At 42.0% G+C, this 20508-nt stretch overlaps 1 protein-coding gene across 22 annotated transcripts in view; it reads right to left on the reverse strand.

The window, feature by feature from the left end:
* ZNF438 (zinc finger protein 438) overlaps positions 1–20022 on the reverse strand; it is a 157687-nt gene extending 137665 nt beyond the window's left edge. For 10 of the 22 annotated variants that reach the window (XM_072651912.1, XM_072651917.1, XM_072651902.1 and 7 more), the window contains exons 1-2: positions 19218–19800; positions 7705–7792 (exon numbers count right to left, since the gene is read on the reverse strand). The gene's annotated coding sequence lies outside the window, so the exon portion shown is untranslated. Of the gene's footprint in view, positions 1–6311; positions 7245–7264; positions 7336–7704; positions 7793–19217; positions 19801–19921 lie in introns of those variants that run through there. The other 12 variants (XM_072651924.1, XM_072651923.1, XM_072651922.1 and 9 more) reach the window with 5 other exon arrangements.
* Positions 20023–20508: the final 486 nt, after the last annotated feature.

Here is a 20508-nt window from a genome sequence, read left to right on the forward strand (position 1 = left end):
CCCCAAGGTCTCTCACCAAAAAGGAAAGGGATAAGGAAGTTTGGAAGAAAGAGGCTGCAAAATTGAAAATTGATTTTAATTTTATTTTTAAGTCTTGGTTAAGCTCGATTTAATATTCTCTGTCACAGTTCCTTCCCCTTGTAAACTTCACCCTTCACCCACACTGCCTAAGGTCAAGCTTTTGTCTTATAATTACCTCCACTTATGTTAACCCCAAGCATCACCTCTTTTCCAGAAAAACTACTGCAGCAACTTCTTTCCCAATACCTGAAGATCTTTGTCTTATGATCTGACAATCAAGTCTTGGAGGTGGTTAAGGGAGTTTCACAAGGGGAGGTCCAAATGACGTAATTTCCATTCTGACTATGCCATCAATACCAAACTGAGATTCTGCTGTCACCTTGCTAACTGTTATAAAAGACCCTGTCAGCTCTCATTCAATGTCTCTGGCATAGCTGAGGTAGTCATTGGCCCTTTTTATTAATAAACTCATGCTTTATTAATAAACTGATAATGCTTAGAACTCTGTGCCTCAGTTTACTTTAAATTCAATCATGAGAAGGAAAAGGTTTGTAATAGTCACTGTAGGAAATGCCATTATCAATTAGGAAAGAATAAAAAGAACTGGTGTGAATCAGTGAGGTCCTCGTTGTGATTAGGTAACAAACCTGTAATGTACCCAGTCAGCATGATTATGACACTTCTTCCATTGGCACTCAGCAGCAGTAGAAACAGAAAAGGCAAATGGGGTTTGGCCAGGAGTGAATAATGTGGCAAAATATTTAAGGGGAGAGGGCAATATATAATTGAACTGGTTAAGTCTAGTGTCAAGACTGTAAATGAAGGAACAAGAGGACAGAGCAGTTGGTCTGCTGACCTGGGCATGAGAAGCTAGGTTGTGACTGGAGTTCATAGTGAAGTTAAAAAAAACCCAACAGATTTTGAAAGAATAAAACAAAGGCGGAGAGAGGAGAAATGATTATGATAAAAAAGAATTTCAAAGTTTTGGATCACAGACTAATAGGCAATGACAAGGGCAATTTATGACCATTCCAGTGTATGCCTGAGGTAGAGTCAAAGTAAAGAAGATGGGATTTGAGAGTGATGAAGTGAGAAGCCAAAGTGCTTAAGGGCATATCATCATATATATTTGCAGTCACTTAATATAAGGAAATTAGGGTAAAGAGTGATAAGGATAATCTAGGTACTGGATTCTTGAGAGAGAATGACCCAGGAGCCAGTATACAAATGCAAACAAGGTCCTGGCTAAGGTGACACAGATGAATAGAGAACCTCAAAAGAAAGAAAGGCTGCTGACTGGTAATAGAAGACAGAGGGTCTGGAAATGGTGATAAGGAAAAAGGAATATAACTATCACTTTTTCCTGGACTCACTGGGGAGCATATGAGAAGTTTTATCCAGTAATGAAAATAGGATCAAGGACAACTACTTGGAGAGTGAAGAAGGAAGATTTCCATGAGAAGAAGATATTAGCAGACTGAGAGGAAAAGGTCTAAAACGAAGGCAGCTAACATGAACCGTGGAAATGTAGGCTGTCTTATTCTTATAAACACAAGCTGATTTCAGATACAAGTATAGCATCAGGTTTTACAGTTAACATTTCATCTTATGCAAAAAATTTTATAAACTTCAGTTTATCTACTATGTACCAAAAGGCATAATGCAAATGGAAGGCAGAGCAGGATGAGGCCTTGGCTGCAATCAGGAAGTAAGAATAGCTTTCTGACTAGGCACTTGGTGACTCAATCACAGGGGTTAGGGAAGAGAAGCTGTTGTTGGAGTCTTGGAGTTATCCTTTGTACTCTGAGAAGACCAGTGATAACACAATGGTGAGGGCAAGGTAGAGTCAAGGTATGGCTAAGCAGCCCAACACAAGCTCAGAAGACTCAATCACAGATCAGGCACAAACAGTCCATCTGAACATTTGGAATGGAGAAGTCTCTACTGGAGCATCTCACGTTTCCTTCTTGTTGCTGAGCATAGCACCTTCTCTGATGTGGACACATCATGCTGGACAGTCCTATGCCAGCATCTTCCATGTCTCACCATCGACTCTAATATTCTTCAGAGAGATCTGGAGAGTCCTTGTGCAAGTTCTTTATAAAAATAGTCTATTAGGATGGGCGGAGCCAAGATGGCGGAGTAGAAAGACGCACATACACATAGCTCCGAACCCACAACCCACAGAACGGCTAGAGGGGACCAACTCACGGTGAATTCTGCACCCAGAGGCCACGGAATATTGGAGCAAGGGAGATTTCTGTTCCGGAGAGACCTGCAAACCTCTCACGGGGGGTTCTTCGCGCTGTGGACTGGGCGCCGGGACTGGGAGCTGAGTGCAGCCCTGCAGCAGCCGCGACACCGTGAGGAAAAGATCCGAGCGGGCTACGGGGACGGGATATCCTGCGGACACGTGGGTCCCTCCACCCACAGAGGGACCTGCAAACCTCTCGCAAAAGGTCCGTCGCGCTGCAGACGCAGAGCCCAGCCCAGACCTGCGGCGGCCGCGGCTCCGAGAGGTACAGATCCGAGCAGGCTTCAGAGATGGGATCTCCAGCGGCGGCACAAGCCCCTCCACCCACAGGTGACGGGGGTCGGTGAGAGAGTCTCTTTGGAGGGTCGAGAGGGGAGTGGGGTGCCCCCATGGCTCGGGCCCCCCGGGAGATAGAAGCTGAGAGGCGGCTGCAGACAGGGGCTCCCCAAGTGGGCGGGAGCCTGGATCCATTGTGGAAGGTCTGTACATAAACCCCCTGAGGGAACTGTGCCTGAGAGGCAGCCCTGCCCCGACCTGACCATCTGAACTTAATTCTCACACTGAATAGCAGCCCTGCCTCCGCCAAAAGCCCTAAGGCGGGAAGCAGCATTTGAATCTCAGTCCCCAAACGCTGGCTGGGAGGACCAGGAGGCGAGGTGGGTGTGAGGAGAATATTCAGAGGTCAAGCCACTGGCTGGGGAGAATGCCCAGAAAAGAGAAAAGAAATAGAACTATTGAAGGGTACTTTCTCGGAGAAAAGACACTTCCTCCCTTCCTTTCTGACGAGGAAGAACAATGCTTACCATCAGGCAAAGACACAGAAATCAAGGATTCTGTGTCCCAGCCCACCCAATGGGCTCAGGCCATGGAAGAGCTCAAAAAGAATTTTGAAAATCAAGTTAGAGAGGTGGAGGAAAAACTGGGAAGAGAAATGAGAGGGATGAAAGAGACGCATGAAAAGCAGATCAGCCCCCTGCTAAAGGAGAACCAAAAAAATGTTGAAGAAATTAACACCTTGAAAACTAGCCTAACTCAATTGGCAAAAGAGGTTCAAAAGGCCAATGAGGAGAAGAATGCTTTCAAAAACAGAATTAGCCAAATGGAAAAGGAGATTCAAAAGCTCACTGAAGAAAATAGATCTTTCAAAACTGGAATGGCACAGATGGACGCTAAGGACTTTATGAGAAAGACAGATATCACAGAACATAGCGAGAAGATTCGAAAAATGGAAGATAATGTGAAATATCTTATTGGAAAAACAACTGACCTGGAAAATAGAATCAGGAGAGACAATGTAAAAATTCTGGGACTACCTGAAAACCATGATCAAAGGAAGAGTCTAGACATCATCTTCCATGAAATTATCAAGGAAAACTGCCCTGAGATTCTAGAACCAGAGGGCAAAATAAATATTCAAGGAATCCGCAGAACACCGCATGAAAGAGATCCAAAAAGAGAAACTCCTAGGAACATTGTGGCCAAATTCCAGAATTCCCAGGTGAATGAGAAAATATTGCAAGCAGCTAGAAAGAAACAATTCAAGTATTGTGGAAATACAATCAGGATAACACAAGATCTAGCACCCTCTACATTAAGGGATCGAAGGGAATGGAATAGGATATTCCAGAAGTCAAAGGAACTAGGACTAAAACCAAGAATCACCTACCCAGCAAAACTGAGTATAATATTTCAGGAGAAAAAATGGTCTTTCAATGAAATAGAGGATTTTCAAATTTTCTTGATGAAAAGACCAGAGCTGGAAAGAAAATTTGACTTTCTAACACAAGAATGAAGAGAACCATGAAAAGGTGAACAGCAAAGAGAAGTCATAAGGGACTTACTAAAGTTGAACTGTTTACATTCCTACATGGAAAGACAATATTTGTAACTCTTGAAACATTTCAGTATCTGGGTACTGGGTGGGAGTACACACACACATACATGCACACACGCACACATACATAGAGACAGAGTGCACAGAGTGAATTGAAGAGGATGGGATCATATCTTTAAAAAAAAAAAATGAAATCAAGCAGTGAGAGAGAAATATTGGGAGGAGAAAGGGAGAAGTTGAATGGGGCAAATTATCTCTCATAAAAGAGGCAAGCAAAAGACTTATTAGTGGAGAGATAAAGAGGGGAGGCAAGAGAAAAACATGAGGTCTATCTCATCACATTCCACTAAAGGAAAGAATAAAATGCACACTCATTTTGATAGGAAAACCTATCTCATATTACAGGAGAGTGGGGGACAGGGGCACAAGCAGGGTGGGGGGGAGGATGGAGGGGAGGGCATGGGGAGGAGAATGCAATCCGAGGTCGACACTCATGGGGAGGGAAAGGATCATAAGAGAATAGAAGTAATGGGGGACAGGATAGGATGGAGGGAAATATAGTTAATCCTATACAACACCACTAGTATGGAAATCATTTGCAAAACTACACAGATTTGGCCTATATGGAATTGCTTGTCTTCCAAGGGGAAGGGGTGGAGAAGGAGGGAGCTAAAGAAGTTGGAACTCAAAGTGTTAGGATCAAATGTAATGTTCCTACCACTGGGAAATAAGAAATACAGGTTAAGGGGTCAAGAAAGCTATAGGGCCCTACAGGACAAAAGAGAAGACGGAGACAAGGGCAGGGAGGGAGGATAGAGGAGAGAGCAGATTGGTCACAGGGGCAATAAGAATGCTTGGGTTTGGGCGGGGGGAGGGGATAAAAGGGGAGAAAATTTGTAACCCAAAATTTTGTGAAAATAAATGTTAAAAGTTAAAAAAAAAAAAGCAAATGAAATAAGTCATTTGCAAACCTTAAAAGGCTACATTAAAAAAAAAATAGTCTATTAGATAAACATATGTTTGGTTTCCAGGCTACGTGGCCAGCCCACTGGAGTTGTGCTCTCTGCAGTAGAGTCTGAATGCTTGGCAGTTCAGCTTGAGAGAGGATCTCAATTGTTCAGGACCTTAACTTGCCTGGTGATCTTCAGAATCTTCCTAAGATAATTCAAATGGAAGTGGTTCAATTTTCTGGAATGGTGCTAGTAAACTGTGCAGGTTTCACAGGCATAGACAATGAGGTCAGCACAATGGTTCTGAGGACTTTCAGTTTGGTGGGTCTCCTAAAAACTCTTCTCTCCCACACTTTCTTTCAGAGCCTCCCACATGCTAAGCTAGCTCTGGCAATGCTTGCTTCAACCTCATCATCTATGTGGACATCCTGGAAACAGCTAGCCAGAGGGCAAAGAAATACCACTGACCGGGGCTCCTACCCTGAAGAGTTCTAGGATGGTGACAGTATCAAACACCAAGGAAGGAGGATGGGGTCCATCATCTGAGTCAGTAAAATTTACTTGGCACTAACAAAAGTTCAGCACTTTGACAAAGGGAAGTGACAGTCCTCCAACACTATGGCTCAGTCTAATTATTTTGGGACATTTAACATTCTCAGTCTTTTAAAACTCAGAGCAGGAGTTGGGTTCTTTCCCTCCTGAAATGACCTTTTATTTCCTTTCCTATGTATACAATGTATCTATCACAAGCTACTTGAAGGCACAGAGAGATTTCATTTTGTCTTTTTATCCCCAGAGCTTAGCAAAATGCACTTGAGTATCTGTTAACTCAAAACTGAATCTGTACTTACTTAGTTTTTTGATCATGACAGTACAAATAAGGAAAGTCAGACAAAAACTGCACAGGAGGAGAGAACAGGAAATAGTTTAAACCTATAATTGTGGAGTAAGTCACCTCACTGAGAGGCCATCTTTGACATTTTTGATTTTCAGAATCACATGACTACGAGACTAAAATTCATTCATTCTGAAAGAAAAGGTGGGTTTTGAGTGCATTAAAGGATAAAGTTTTGCTCGGACCTCTGAAGTACAGTGCAGTCAGTAGAAAACAGATAAGCAGGGTGGGTAAGTAGCAATGGAGGAGCAGTCATGGTGGGGAACAGTTTATTCCATTTGGAATGAGGATATGGCTGAAAACTCTCTTCTACTGACTGACTGCTGTGACTGAGCAAGCTCCTTAAACTGTCCTCACCTGTAAAATGAGGAGGTTTGGTCTGGATGACCTCTGAAGTATCTTCCAGCTCTAATCAATGACCATATCTATAAAAATACAATCTATATGCCAAAGATTCTGAATCACTGGTTTTTCATAGAAAATCTCTATCTCTGCTTAGCACCATCAGGATAAATATGTATACATTTTAAGAATAAAAAGAATTTTAAGAATAAAACATTAAGCATACTTAATAAATGAGTTCTGTGACATTCATTATGACAGTAAGAAAGACATTTGAGTCTGTAACAAAATACAGTAAAAATATTTCCTATTCCTGTAAAGGCTACTTATCACCTAAAAGTGCTTTAGAGGATACATAAATATAGCTTCACCACTGGGTAACACCCACATAAAAGATAAAAGGTGTCAAAAAAAAAAAAGGTACTTATTGAGGAAGGAAATGTGGGTTAAGGATACAAACATACCAACTTCTTAACTCTTCTTAAAATTGGCATAAGGTGATCTCATACACAAATACAGGTTGGGCTGTTAAATTTAAAATTTCATGCTATGTAGAAAACTATGTACAAATCTCAATTTATCTATTATGGCCTGCTAAAAACTGCCCTCTGAATTTGTTTTGAAAAATGTGTATTTTTTTCTTTTCGTAACACATTTGTTTCTGAACATATCACTCTCCTCCTCCACAATCCAGTCACCTCTATCTTTTAACAAGGATTGAAAGAGTGGAAAAAAGTAGCTTAATGAAACTATCCAACACAACAACCCAGTCTGACAGCTCATGCAATGTTTCCCTGCCATGGTCCCCCACTTCTTCAAAGAAAGGAGAGTGGGTATATTTTCCCAACTCTTCTCAAGGGTCAGGCTTGGTTACTTACAAGTATGGAACCTCCCCTGAATTTCTTTCAATAGCAAATTCAGAAAATCCAAAAACAACCTATTATTTCTAGGACATAACTAGAAAATACCTCTCCTTTGCCTTTCTTCAGTAAATAGTTCATAAACAAATATCTGTTTCATTCTGAGGGTAGAAATTTATCTACAGAGAGATAAAACAGATTTTGTTAAAGTCTCACTCATGAATTACTCATATTAAAACTTGTTCTTACATTATAGAACTGACTCTATGCATGTTATAATCATTAAACTATTTCAAGTAATGCTAAGATATGCATAGTATATGGACTAGCCATATGTATAGTTTCAAGAAGCATGCCCAACAAAAACAAATCCCAAATTTTTAGCTCAACGATTTAGCACCAGACTAAGGATCTAATAGACTAATTTTGACATATCCATGACATTATATTAAATTATCCCAGAAAGAAAAAAAATTGGAACATAAAAGGAACAGTGCCTTCACCTGAATGTTTAAAACCTTAAAAGATTTCTATAAATGACACATTACCTTTTCAACTACATATAAAAATCCTTGAAGCTTCCTGGGTCACATACAAAGAATGTTCAGGAAGTATTATGCTATATAATCATCAGACCTATAGATAAAAAACACATGACAGTCACTGCAATCATATTTTTAAAGCCTCATATGAAAAACAAAGCCAAAAGTACACTGTATTAGCATAATCTCTAATGTTAACGTGCTTGACACAAATACAATAAATATAAAGGTTGCTCTGGAAACTAGCATTTTTCTTCATGGAGGTAAGGAAAAATATTTTTACATTACACTACAGTTGAATTAATTGCTTCAAATTCCATTATTCTGACAAGCACTGAAAAATGCTAACAGCATTTAAATCTCTGGCATACTGTATTAGCATTTCTTTCCAATCTCAAATAACATCTCATAATACTCTTTTCCCAAATCAGGATTTTAGTGATTAAATGGAATTTTCCCCCATAAAGCAAAAATACACAATTGAGCGAAATGGTACAAAAGTACAGTTTTATAGATGGTAACTTTGTTTAAAATACTATATTAGAAAATAGGAGATGTCCTTTTTGATGGGACATTGGGACTTTGCTTGGTCCCTACAGTTTATCTGGAACTATAGTACTGTCTTAATCTAAGTGATGGCAGCTGGAAACAATAATTCAGCTTTATGGAAGCTTGAAACTCTCCTCTTTTAAATCTAATCACAATACCTCCTGCTTGATACAGCACTGCATGAGCTAAAGTATAATTTTTCTCCGACCCTTGAGCCTCGTTGTTGTCATTCAATCATGTCCAACTCTTCATGACCCAGTACTGTCCATGGGGTTTTCTTGGCAAAGATACTGAAGTAGTTTGTCATTTCCTTCTCCAGTAGATTAAGGCAAATAGAGATTAAGTGACTTGCCCAGGGTCACAGAGCTAGTAAGCGTCTGAGCCTTGAGCCTTGGGCCTCCACTAAAAATGCCATCCTATAACAGACAATCCAATTAAACAAACAGTTAAATAAACCTACTAAATAAATGTTAAGCAAGAGTTAGGTGCTGAAGATAGAGATAAAGGACATACTGACCCTGCCTTCAAGAAGCATACAGTCTCTAGGTTAGAATGACAATCAATAAACCAACAAGCATTTACACGTCCTGCAAATGCTAGGCTCTAGAGATAAAGAGAAAAGTTAGGAATAACAAATAATCTTACAATTAAGACAACAATAAATCCTACAAGAAAAATCAAACAGAATAAGCTTAGAAGTTTAAGGAAATTTCCAAGTACTAGCATCAGAAAGTTTCACAGAAGAGATGGCGGCACCTAAGCCTTGAAGGAAGGGAAGGATATCAATAGATTGTGGGGAAGGGAGGTGTGAATGAAGACAAGAAGAATCTGATTCAAGCATGAGAAATTATTATATATACAAAAGCAGGAGGAGGGCTGAATTCATGAAGTAGAATACACTGCAATGAGGCTGACAAATTGTATAGTTTTACACTAGTGTACAGCCAAACTGTGGAGATCCTTGAGTGACACCATGAGGAATTTTTAATATATCCAGTCAGTAACAGTAAATTATTGACGGTTTTTTGAGTAGAGGAGTAAGAGTCAAACTTATACATTACAAAGATTCCTTTAGCAGTAAACGCAAATGATAAGGTGTAGGATGTGGGAGAAGAGAAGGAAATCATGAGCAAGCAAATGAAAAAGAAGTCTTTTACCACAGTCAAGGTGGGAAGTGATGAAATGAGGACCTGAACTAAGGTGGTAGCAGTAAGAGAAAGAGAGGAAAAGAAAGAGACAACAGGTAGAATGGAGGTAGAATCACAAGAACTTGGCAACTAATTGAGTAAGAGAAGGTTAGGGAAGAATTATAAGTGACTTCCAGGTTTTGAGTCTGGATGATAGAATTTCAGAGAATCCTTTCGTTAATCAATTATTAATCAATAAGGATTTATTAAATGTCTACTATTTGCCAAGCAGCATGGTAGAGTGGATAGAGCACAAACTCCCAGAGTCAAAGCAAACGACCCAAGTCCAGCCTATGATACTTACTAAGTATGTGACATTGGTCAAATTACTTAACCAGAGTTCTCCAGGAAACTCTGTATGACAAAAATGTGCAGATTAGCAACTGGTCTGCATTGGAATTTTCTCACAAGGAAACTCTACAGCAATGAAATCACAGCTGTAAAGCAAGGGAATGGGGGAGGTGGAGAGAGAGAAAGGAAAGAGAGAAGGGAAGGTAAAGGTAACACATAATGAGCTAGGTATACAAGTACAAAAGTAAGATCGTTCCTGCTCTCAGTAATGGCAAGATGGATTTATTTAAAGGAAGATGAACTTGATACCTAACAACAAGCACTACCAAGTAGAAAGGAAGAGAGTAAAACAATATGTTGATACTCCAAGTTATCCAAGAGAGGGATTAATGAAGCACTTATAAATCTCAAATAGTTCTCTACCAATACTTCAGTTTTCTCCAAATGCCAACAAAATGTTTTTACCCTTAAATGTTAATGCCAAATGGTCAGATATTAAAAAATATGTATTTATTACACACACACACACACACACACACACACACACACACACACACACACACACACACACACACACATACATATACTCGGTCCTAAAACACTATCTGGAGGCAGAGAGCTACTATAAGAATCAGAAGATCTAAACTGTCTTGACTGATACCAATGAGAGTAAATCCCTTAATTCTTCAGTTTCCTAATCTCTAAAACTGAGCTAAAAGCACATGCAATGAACTATCTTAAATGACTATAAGAACATTATGATAATGTTGTAAGACTACTGTAAATCATTTAGGAAGGGGGAAAGGGAATCTTTCTAAATACAAAGTAACAGAACATAAACTAGATCTAAAACTAAGGGCTACATGGAGAAAAGTTTCTGATTTTCAGTTTGCAAAATGTATCCCTCAAAAGCCAAGGGGAAAGGATATGCATACGTATTGGTGTTCCCCTGAAATATTGCAAAGAATAACATTAAATAAATCAAAATTGGAGAACAAACTCAGGTTTAAACTGGAAAAAGTAGCTGATATCTCACAAGAATGGCACAGGATTACAGTCAAGACTGGTGAATGACATACCCATACCAATGATATCACAGAAACATGTATGTAAATAAAGAAACCCTAAAGTAACAGGCCTGAATAAAATTAGATTAGAATTACTGGAGGAAGAGGAATGGAAAGATAAAAACTACTTACTCTCTGTGTGATCACACCACGGGAAATCACTTTGGGCCTGTTTCTTCCACTGAACAAGAGGGCTGGATTAGGTTGCTTCTAAGATGACTTGCAGCTCTAAGTCTAATGTTATGAATTCTCCCTTACTTGGTTATCAAACTGGCAAAATGCCAATAACTTACTATACAACCTTGGGCAAATCATTTACCCTAAGTTTTAGTTTTCCTATCTGACAGATGGTTATAATACTAACCATGTTCCTTAGCATACACAGAATAACAGTTGTGGAAAATATTTTAAAAATATAAGTGATTCTTCAAATAAGGTCGTATTATTCAGGACTCTAAAGATGGCTGGATCCTATATCAACATATTTGATCAAGCTCTGTATTCCATACTGATGCCCATTTAGTTTGAGCATGGATTTTACGTCAAGAAAACAATTAAAAGAAAATAAGGTAAAAATGTTGGTGACAAACTATCCCAAGGTAATGGCCTATATGAAAAAAAATCATAATTTTATGTTTAAAAACGCCCTCCTCCATACTTTACATGGTTTTCATCAGGTGCCTTGGTCAAAATAATCCATCACCTGGAGACCAACCTTCTGGTAAGGAGGGATTTGAAGTAAGCTAGCCATCTAGTCACATAACTTATTAATGGGCCTGTATTCAATTCAACAAATATTAAGAAACATTAAGTGCCTACTGTGTGCACAGCCCTGCAAAAGATAGTGGTGACAGAGATAAAAAACAGCACACTCCATCCCCTCAAGAGCCTTATAGTTCAATAAGGACAAGACATGGTCACAAATTAGTATGATACAAAGTAGATTAGAGCCCAAAAAATGTCCATGTTACTTTAAAATCTTTTTTGGCGGGGTAGGGGAAGGAGGTAAGAAACAAGAAAGAAAAGTTTAGGAAGGCTTCAAGGATAAAGGAGCACCTGAGCTGGTGGTCCCTGAAGTAAATGAAGGATTTCAGTAAGCAGAAATGCAGAGGGAATGCATTCCAGACCATATTACATGACAGTGGTTGGAGACAGTGGGGCAGCTAGGTGGTGCAGTGGATAAATCACTGGGCTGGGAGTCAGGAAGACTCACCTTCCTAAGTTCAAATCTGGCCTCAGACACTTACTAGCTGTGTGACCCTAGGCAAGTCACTTATCTCAGTTCCTCATCTGTAAAATGAGCTGGAGAAGGGAGATGGCAAACCATTCCAAGATCTTTGCCAAGAAAATCCCATATGGGGTCACAAAGAGTTGGACATAACTGAAACAACCGAACAACAGAAAGTAGCAGGAGATGGTATAGGGGACACAGAAGGAGGAGATAGCTAGCGGGTCAATTTAGCTAGATTCTTGAAAACTGATGCAGAATGTAACGAAACAAACCTATAAAGCCAAGATTATGGGAGACTCCAAATGCCAGGCTGAGGAGTCTATGTTTTATACAACAGCCAATGGAAAGACAGTAAATATTTTTGAATTAGTGAAATAGTCACTATAGTGATGTGACTATTTCAGCAGTAAGGTAAAGAATATATTGAAGAAGGGATAGTCGATTTGCCAGGTGAATGGAGTTGTGGTAATGTTAATGGAGATGAAAGGATAGATATGCAACACAAATAAAATAGAATCAATGGCCTGGGGAAGGGGAAAAGGGCAAGAAAACAAGAAACTGACAGAGTCAAAGTCAACCCCAAGTGTTTAAGCTTAGACTTCTGAAAAGATGTTCTCAATGGAAAGAGAGAAGCTAGGAGCAGGGGAAGTTCAGATGAGTTCACATGTGGACATGTTAATGTAGAGGTTCCAGCATGATATGACATTATGTCCAGCAGGAAATCAGAAATGTAGACTCAACCAAAGTATTAGGGCTGAATAGAGAGAGATTCTGGAGCCATCATCACTGAATAAACAAATTCATGGTTTAGATGACACTGCCAAGGAAGAGAGTATAGAGAAAAAAAGTCAAAGATAGAACCTTTGAAGGTACCTCTCCACTTGGGAGGCAGAATCTGAAAGAAGACAGATCAGCAAAGGAGTAGTAAGTCAAGAAAGAGAATCTGAAGAGATCAGTGTCCAAAAATCCAAGAGAATCATAGAATCTCAGGCCTTCAGGGACTATCTAATACCCGATTAAAAATCCCCTCTACAACCTACCTAACAAATGGTCAACTAGAGTTTGCTTGAAGATCTCTAATGAGAGAAATCCAGAGTACAAAGAAAAATAAAGTGATTAACAGTGTCAAATGCTGCAAAAAGGTCAAGCAGGATAAGAACTAAGAAAAGCCTTTGGATTTAGCAACTAAGAGCATATTTGACATTGGAGAGAGTTTCTATAATTGTAGGCTTGAGGAGTGAATAGATGGTGAGAAGGACACTGACTGAGTACTACTCATTCCATAAGTTTAACACTGCAGGGTGGGGGCAGGATATATTAGTAACAGCAACAACTCAAATTTATACAGTGCTTTATAGTTTACAAACTGATTTTAGATTATTGCTCGAGGCAATAGAAGAACTGAGTTAAGCATATCTTATATTTTTGGATAGGAAGCACCTGAGTATATTTATATAGCCATACAAGGATCCAGAAGAGAGAGAGAACTGAAGGTGAGAAAGGTAATGATTAATGAAGCAAGGCTTTGGAAGAGAAAGAGATCTATGGAGGTGTGTGTGAGGGAAAGCACGAACCCCCTTACTCAAATTGACTGCTCAGAGGCCTCTCAAGGTAAAAACAGAATCCTTTATTCGGTTCTTCTGAGAAACCGGGTGGTCCCTTCACCAGTAAAGCTGGAGTAGGGAGGCACCTTACAGAAGCAGAATAGTAATTTATATAGACCCTGATGCAAAAATCCCCCTCCCACCACTGACCATTATTCTCATTGGCTGAGAAGCAAGGTCTTACATTACAAAGCCTGCAAAAACACGTCATTATATGCAAATTAGGCATTGAAAATGTATGCAAATGAAGCATTGACGACTCATGCAAATTGGGCATTGAGAACTTTTGCAAATCAGGTGGACCTGTGTGAGGACTGCAGACTGCATGCGCATATGCAAGTTAGATATTGAGGAGTTAGTGAGTCATATCCAATCACTGATCCTAAAGCAATACTTAGCCTTATATGGAAATCACCCGACTCTGGAGGAATGGAAACCTGAGTCCAAGGTCTCCTCCACTCCAGGGAGAAGACTCCATATTCCTGAGAAGTCTTCACTAAATCTGTTCCCATTCAGAGGGAACAGGAGAAGAGTCATAAATGGAAGAGATACCCTTAGTAAATAAGCTTGCCTTGGAAACTATGTGATGCTGGGAAAGTCACTTGACTCCTACATGCCTCAGTCCCTCTTCTGTAAAGTGGGGACACATGGGAGAAGGAAATGGCAAACCACTCCAGTATCTTTGTCAAGAAAGCTCCATGGACAATTCCATGGGTTCACAAAAAGTCAGACACAACTGAACATTGGTAAAGAGGACTATCTCATTTTGTGAGACTAGAGAAAAGTGAAGAGTCAGAGATGTTTTCAGGCATGCTAGAGAAGAAATGATGAATCCCCTCAATTTTCCCAGTAAAGCAGACTACGTGGGGGGAAGGGAAGACTGTAGTTGGATCTTGGACAAAGTTTAAAACAGCTGCTATGCAGAGTGTGACCCAAAGTCAGCAAGAGAGGAATACAAAGATTACTGTGCAGCAGTTAGGGCACAGTTGAAATTAAATGCTCTCTCAGTTCCTGCAGCAGTAATTCACAGCTAAAACAGAACAGAGAGGAAGATGGAGGAGAAAGGTAGGTGACCTCCTGGTTGGGCATTAGCAAAGTAAGAAGAGCACACAGAAGACAAAAGAATTCTAAATGAAGGGCAGCATTTAGTGAAATGGCAAACTCCAGGGTCAAACCTGTGAAGGGAGGGAAGTGAAATCAGAAATCAGAACAAGGGTGATAAATTAGGAAAACAAAAAAATTGCAGGTTATGGTTATTATCGCAGAGGTTATGATGAGGTCAAAGGATAGGTTCACAAAAAACATTGAAGTAAAAGGAAATAGAAGAGATGAATCAGAGAGGGCTTTTTCAAGATTCTGAATCTAGAAGGTGAGCAGTAAACTGGTGGAGGTCTAAGATGTGACCACCAACGCGGATGGCTGAGGTACAGCATGGAAACAGAGGTAACAAGAACGGAAGAGAGTGATAAACTGAGAAACCATCATGTTTTAAAGATTATCAACTATGCTGGGGAAGGAGGAGACCACGACAACTGTCTTGAAGATAACTCAGACACTATGAGCCAGAAAGACAGGCAAGATAGGGAGACTAGTGATGAAGGATGAGAAAATAGTAAGGGGGCATCATGGGGAAGGGAATCAAACTCTGCAGTAACATGTCTGTGGTTGTTTTAGACCTTAGTTAATATTTAACAGTAATGATGGCCAAATGACTGCAAAATTGTTGCATTAAAAGTTTTTACACTCAGAACTGGAAAGGACTTTGGAGACTGTACTGTCCAATCCCCTAATTTAATAAAGCATGATTCATAGAACAATGGGGCTGAAAGAAACTTCAGTGAACATATGCTCCAAGCCTCTTATTTTACAACTGAGGAACCCAATGCTCAGAAAAAGGAGATAACTTGCCCAAGCTGGCTAAACAGAAACTCTCTACCTGAACATTTGAGCAAGAATTTTGTCCAGGCAATCAAAAAGCACTTATTATCCACTTTTACTATACATCAGGCATTGTGCTAAGTGTTTGGTACTCAAAGGAAGAAGCACACATTCTACTGAAGGAAATAACAAGACCTTCAAGATATATACAGAGTGGATAGTACTTTTCTCAGAAAAGAAGGCATTAGTATTCTCTTTTGCCCAAGGAAAGTACTTCAAATATGAGATATGACGCAATGCATCAAACTTAGTTGTCATGTATTTAAATTCATGAAGATGAAAGCATGAATATATATGTTCCACGTGCTAATGCCCAAAGCATGAAAGAAGTAGTGGAACTACAAAAGAATTCATTCAATCTAGTAGTGGGCATTGTCAACCAATCCAAAAACATTTATTAAGTGTTTCCTGCCCTCAAGGAGTTTATAATCCTATGTGGGATGAAACATCAAAACAACTACATACAAAGAAGCTATATACAAGACAAATAGGAAATAATTAGCAAAGGGAACTCACCAGAATTAAGACGGTTGGAGGACGACTCCAGTAAAAGATTTTAAGGAGGCCAGGGAGATCAGTAGTTGGAGCGGAGAAAGGAGAATGTTCCAGTCTTGCGGAACAGCAGAGAAAATGCCCATAGCCAAAAGACAGGAACACCGAGGAGGCCAGTTACTGGACTGAAAGAGTAAGGGGAGTAATAGGAAGACTGGAAAGATATGAGGGAGCTAGGTTAGGAGGGGCTTTGAATGCCAAACAAAGCATTTTGCATTAGGGATAGGAGATGAAGAAGGGGGAAGAAGAGGAGTTCACAGTGAATGGTCTTCATTTTTTCTGTAAAATAGGAGACAAAGATCTCAGCTGAGAGGGTAAAGGAAGGTTTGAGAAGGGATAAAAAAGCCTCAGGGGGCTGCTGTGAAGAGTGGGCTAGGAAGGTGATAAGGAAAGTATGGCTGGAGATTGTGTGACACAGATTTTCAGTGGACTCAGAAGGGCTGCAGGTTTCTCCTCACCTTCACTCAGCACATACGAAGAGCAAAGGTGATGAATGGTGGGAGTGACCCAAGGCTGAGGCTTGGCTGGAAGTAAGAGTTAATACAACAAGAAGGCTAGGGATTCAAGATCTAAAAATACTCAACAGACTCCAACTATATTGTTCTATTTGTAATGCCAAATTTAAGAGAGCTAATGAAAAGCTAAGGAGCACCCAGACAAGAACAAATAGGATGATGATGCTGTATCTATTATAGGGACAATCTTTTCAGGTATGGGTTAGACAAATGGATGCTGAATTACCTTCAGACACCAACATTCTGAGATGCTATATTTAATTATCAGAATTACTAGCATTTGGTAAAATGCTGACATCGAATAAAATAGTATTCCAGATATAACAAAACAGTCAAATTTACTAGAGATTCTCTTATGAAAGCCTCAACTAAAAGATGCTCTTCCCAAACTTTCTGTGCTGAAGCCTTGGCAAAAATGCTTCTTTAGATCTTTTCTACTCAACTGCCTTTCATACTCCCCTCTGCTACTGTGACCCTCTCCCCTCTCTAGCCTATGGGACTTATTTTTTCAAAATAACTTCAAGTCCAAAGTTAAAGTGCAGAATGGAAATGCTAACAGCTTTTCCTTGGAAAGCCAGCTCTAAGCAAGCATTTGGCCTGCTCCAGTTTTTATTCTCTTGGGTTTTCCTGCTGTTCAAAAAGGACTAAATGCTCCTTTCAGTACAGTGCCTGCATCTTCTTTTCCCATCCCCTACCTGGGTTTGGGCCCAGGAATGTCAGGCTTACACTCAAAATCAACCAAGGCAACAAAGGAAAAAAAGAAAAGGAAAAAAAGTTCTCTTCAGAGCAACAGCCTCAGGCCCAGCTGCACATCTGCCTGAGACAGACACTGAGGTCAATTAAGGACAGTAGAATATCAGGCTGTTCCTCAATTTCCTGAACACATACAAAGGAAGAACGTGTACAGAACACAAGTCTAGTACAAAAAGGAAACATACAAATGTGTATGGTCCCAAAACACATACACGCAAGAACCTGTTATATGTCAACATAAGAAAAAGTGGGCCCAGGAGGTCAGAGTACTGTTCATGAAATATGACAAGAGCAGACTATGGCCTCTCTCACCTTTGAAGGCACCACAAAGAGAAAGCAGTGATCAAGCACCTCCTATGTTCAAGGTGCTAAATCCCCTCGGATTGGAGGGCTGGAGAGCAGAGCAGTCAACTCCTCCCAAAGCTTCTCTAGACAGAGGACTTGGAATTTCCCAACCACCTTAACTTCCCATGCGCTGCTCTGCTTGGTTTGTTTCCATGAACCCCTGGGTACTCTCTAGACTGGTCCCTGCCCTGCTTTTCAGTTTCCTTTGGGATATTGTCTTCCTCCTTTAGACTGTAAGCTCCTTTTTCTTACTGGTATCCCCAGGTCATAACCCAGGGGCCTGGTATACAGTAGGTGTTTGATAAATGTCTGAATGTGACTATGCACAGGGGATACAGCTACAATGAATACAATGAAACAAACTCTACTCTACAGAAGTATTATATACATACAGCAGAAAAAACAGGCTCTGTTCCAAACTCAACCACTAAGTGTATGGCCTTGGGCAAGTCACTCTGGTTCTCACTTTGTCTTATAAAATGGGGGTGATATTCACCGCGCCTAATTAATAAGGCTATGAGAAAACTAAGTTATACAACTAAGTTGTTACTGTCTTTCAGGGCTTTTTCCTGGCAAAAGTGTAGCTCTATCTGGAAAACAGTAGGAGTTAGCCTGTGCTAATGGACTCATTTACATGTCCACGTGTGTTAACAAACAGATGTGGAAGTAGCAAGCTATTTCTCCGCCCTGCCAAAGTACTGAAGGAAGCATAATTTGCCATGTTACTTTCAAGTGAAGAGTGCTGGGAATGATTACAGTACATTTTTTTTATTCTGTAGGAAGGCTCAGAATGGAGCAACTGAGCCTTTTCTGATAAGACAGAAGCATGCCTGACAATGCAGTACTTTCCCCACGTTCCTTTTTAACCCCAGTCCCAACTAAAATCCTACCTCCTACAGGCCCCAATTCTAGCGCCTTTCTTCTGGTAATTACTTCACCTTTATCCTGTCCATAGCCGGCTCTGCATTTGTTTGTAAGTAGTCTGCCGCATATGCTGGGGTACGGGGGTGGGAGGAAGGGTGGTATACTTCCCCTTTCAATACTTTCCGCTTAGGTAGTTGCCCCTAAACAGTTTCATTAGCTTAAACCCCTCAAGCACACTGGCCAGAAAAGTTATTTCAGAGAAAAACAATTTAGACCACTGGGTGTCCATTTTTTAAAAGTCTTTCCCTGACACAGGATGACGGTGATCTACGCCAATACTTAGGTTGACCAGAGTCAAACAGAATGCTGTTACCAGAAGTCAACCCCGACAACACTGCCCTGGATTCCACCCCGCATCTCTGTCTTGGACGAGTTTTATTTTGTTCCTTGAAACACCAGCTCTGTTTCAGTAGACGTGTGGAGGCTTTTTCCACAGGCAAGAGTATGTTGGTGTCAAACTCGCTTTGCTGACATCACAACAGCCAAGCACATCTGTTGGTACCAATTAGGTCTGGCTTCTTGTTCTACGAGGTTCAGAGCCACCCTCGAGGTAGCAGACTTACACAGGTGGGGCGCAGGGCTGAGCACACCGATCCCGGAGCTGGGCGACGCTCACGCTCCACGTCCCGCACTTGCTAGCTAACCTCTAGGAGCCCCGGCTTTCTCAGCTGAAAGAGCAAGAAGCCAAACTGCTCCTTTAGATCGGATCCTCGGGGTGGGTGCTGGGTGGATGTCCGCTTGTGGAGGGGGCGGGGAAGAGAGGAAGGGCAGCCCATCGTTAGTCTACCCCCGACCTCCCAAGTTCACCGCTTTGGCCCTTCCGGCCAGAAAGTTTGGAGTCCTCTACGGACGTCCTTGCTGTGCCTCTGTAAGCGAAGAGGGTTGAAAACCTGGCCACTACCACCCCATCTTACACAGGTGGACACTGAGGCACGAGCTCCCGCAGCTGCCTCCAGCTGCGCCCCTCCAAGGAGAGCGTGGGTCCGCGGGTCCGCGGGTCTGGGACCCAGGGGGCCCCGGGCAGGCACTCGGCTCCCCACGGGAGGACAGCAGGAACTTGCGGTTCCCAGCTCCCGCACGCCGCACAGCGGGGGACAGTCGGGGGCACCGGCCTGGTGACCTCGCGCATCTCCCCGCTCCCCCTCCCCCCGCCTCCTCGGCGCCCCGCCTCCCCGGCGCCCCCCAGGACGACCAGGACAACCACCGAGACAACCACCCTCGGCGCGCGCCCCGGCAGACATAGCTGCTGGGGCACAGGGAAACTTACAGCCTTCCTACTGCGTGCGCAGCCCAGCGGGGTGACGTCACGCAGGCCTCGCGTTCGAGGACGTCAGACCGCGGGGGGGCGGGGCGGGCGGTCTGACACCACCCCCTTAGGCGACCCACAGACCCATACTCACACGCACCCCTCCCCCTCAGCGCCCCGCCCAGAGAAGGCCCAGGCAGGCCCGCCCCGCCTCTCAGAGAACTTTCGTGCGCAGGCGTAATGTGTTCGTGGCGCTCTGCTCCCCTGCAGCTGGCGTTTTCCGTTTTCCGCGTTGGGCGGAGAAAGAGGCCGAAGCGGAGGAGAGACTCTAATGGCCTCCTGGGTGTGGAACGCGAAGCTGGGGCAGCCCTCGGACTGACCTGTGGGGTGCAGTGTGTGTATGTTTTGGAGGGCCGGGACGGGGAGGGGGGTGGGTTAGAGGAAGCACCGCTGGGGACAGCCAGGTTGGGAGCAGCGGAGTTGGCGTGGATGGGGACTTATACTCCAAGGCTCACGTGCTCGTAAAAGTTCTCCACGTGCCGTGACGTAGGCGGCTCCTCCCAGCCCCCTCAGCCACGCCCATCCGGTCTCGAGCCTGGTCCGGCTCC

This window comes from Notamacropus eugenii, chromosome 3, assembly GCF_028372415.1.
Source record: "Notamacropus eugenii isolate mMacEug1 chromosome 3, mMacEug1.pri_v2, whole genome shotgun sequence".
Classification (NCBI taxonomy): domain Eukaryota; kingdom Metazoa; phylum Chordata; class Mammalia; order Diprotodontia; family Macropodidae; genus Notamacropus; species Notamacropus eugenii.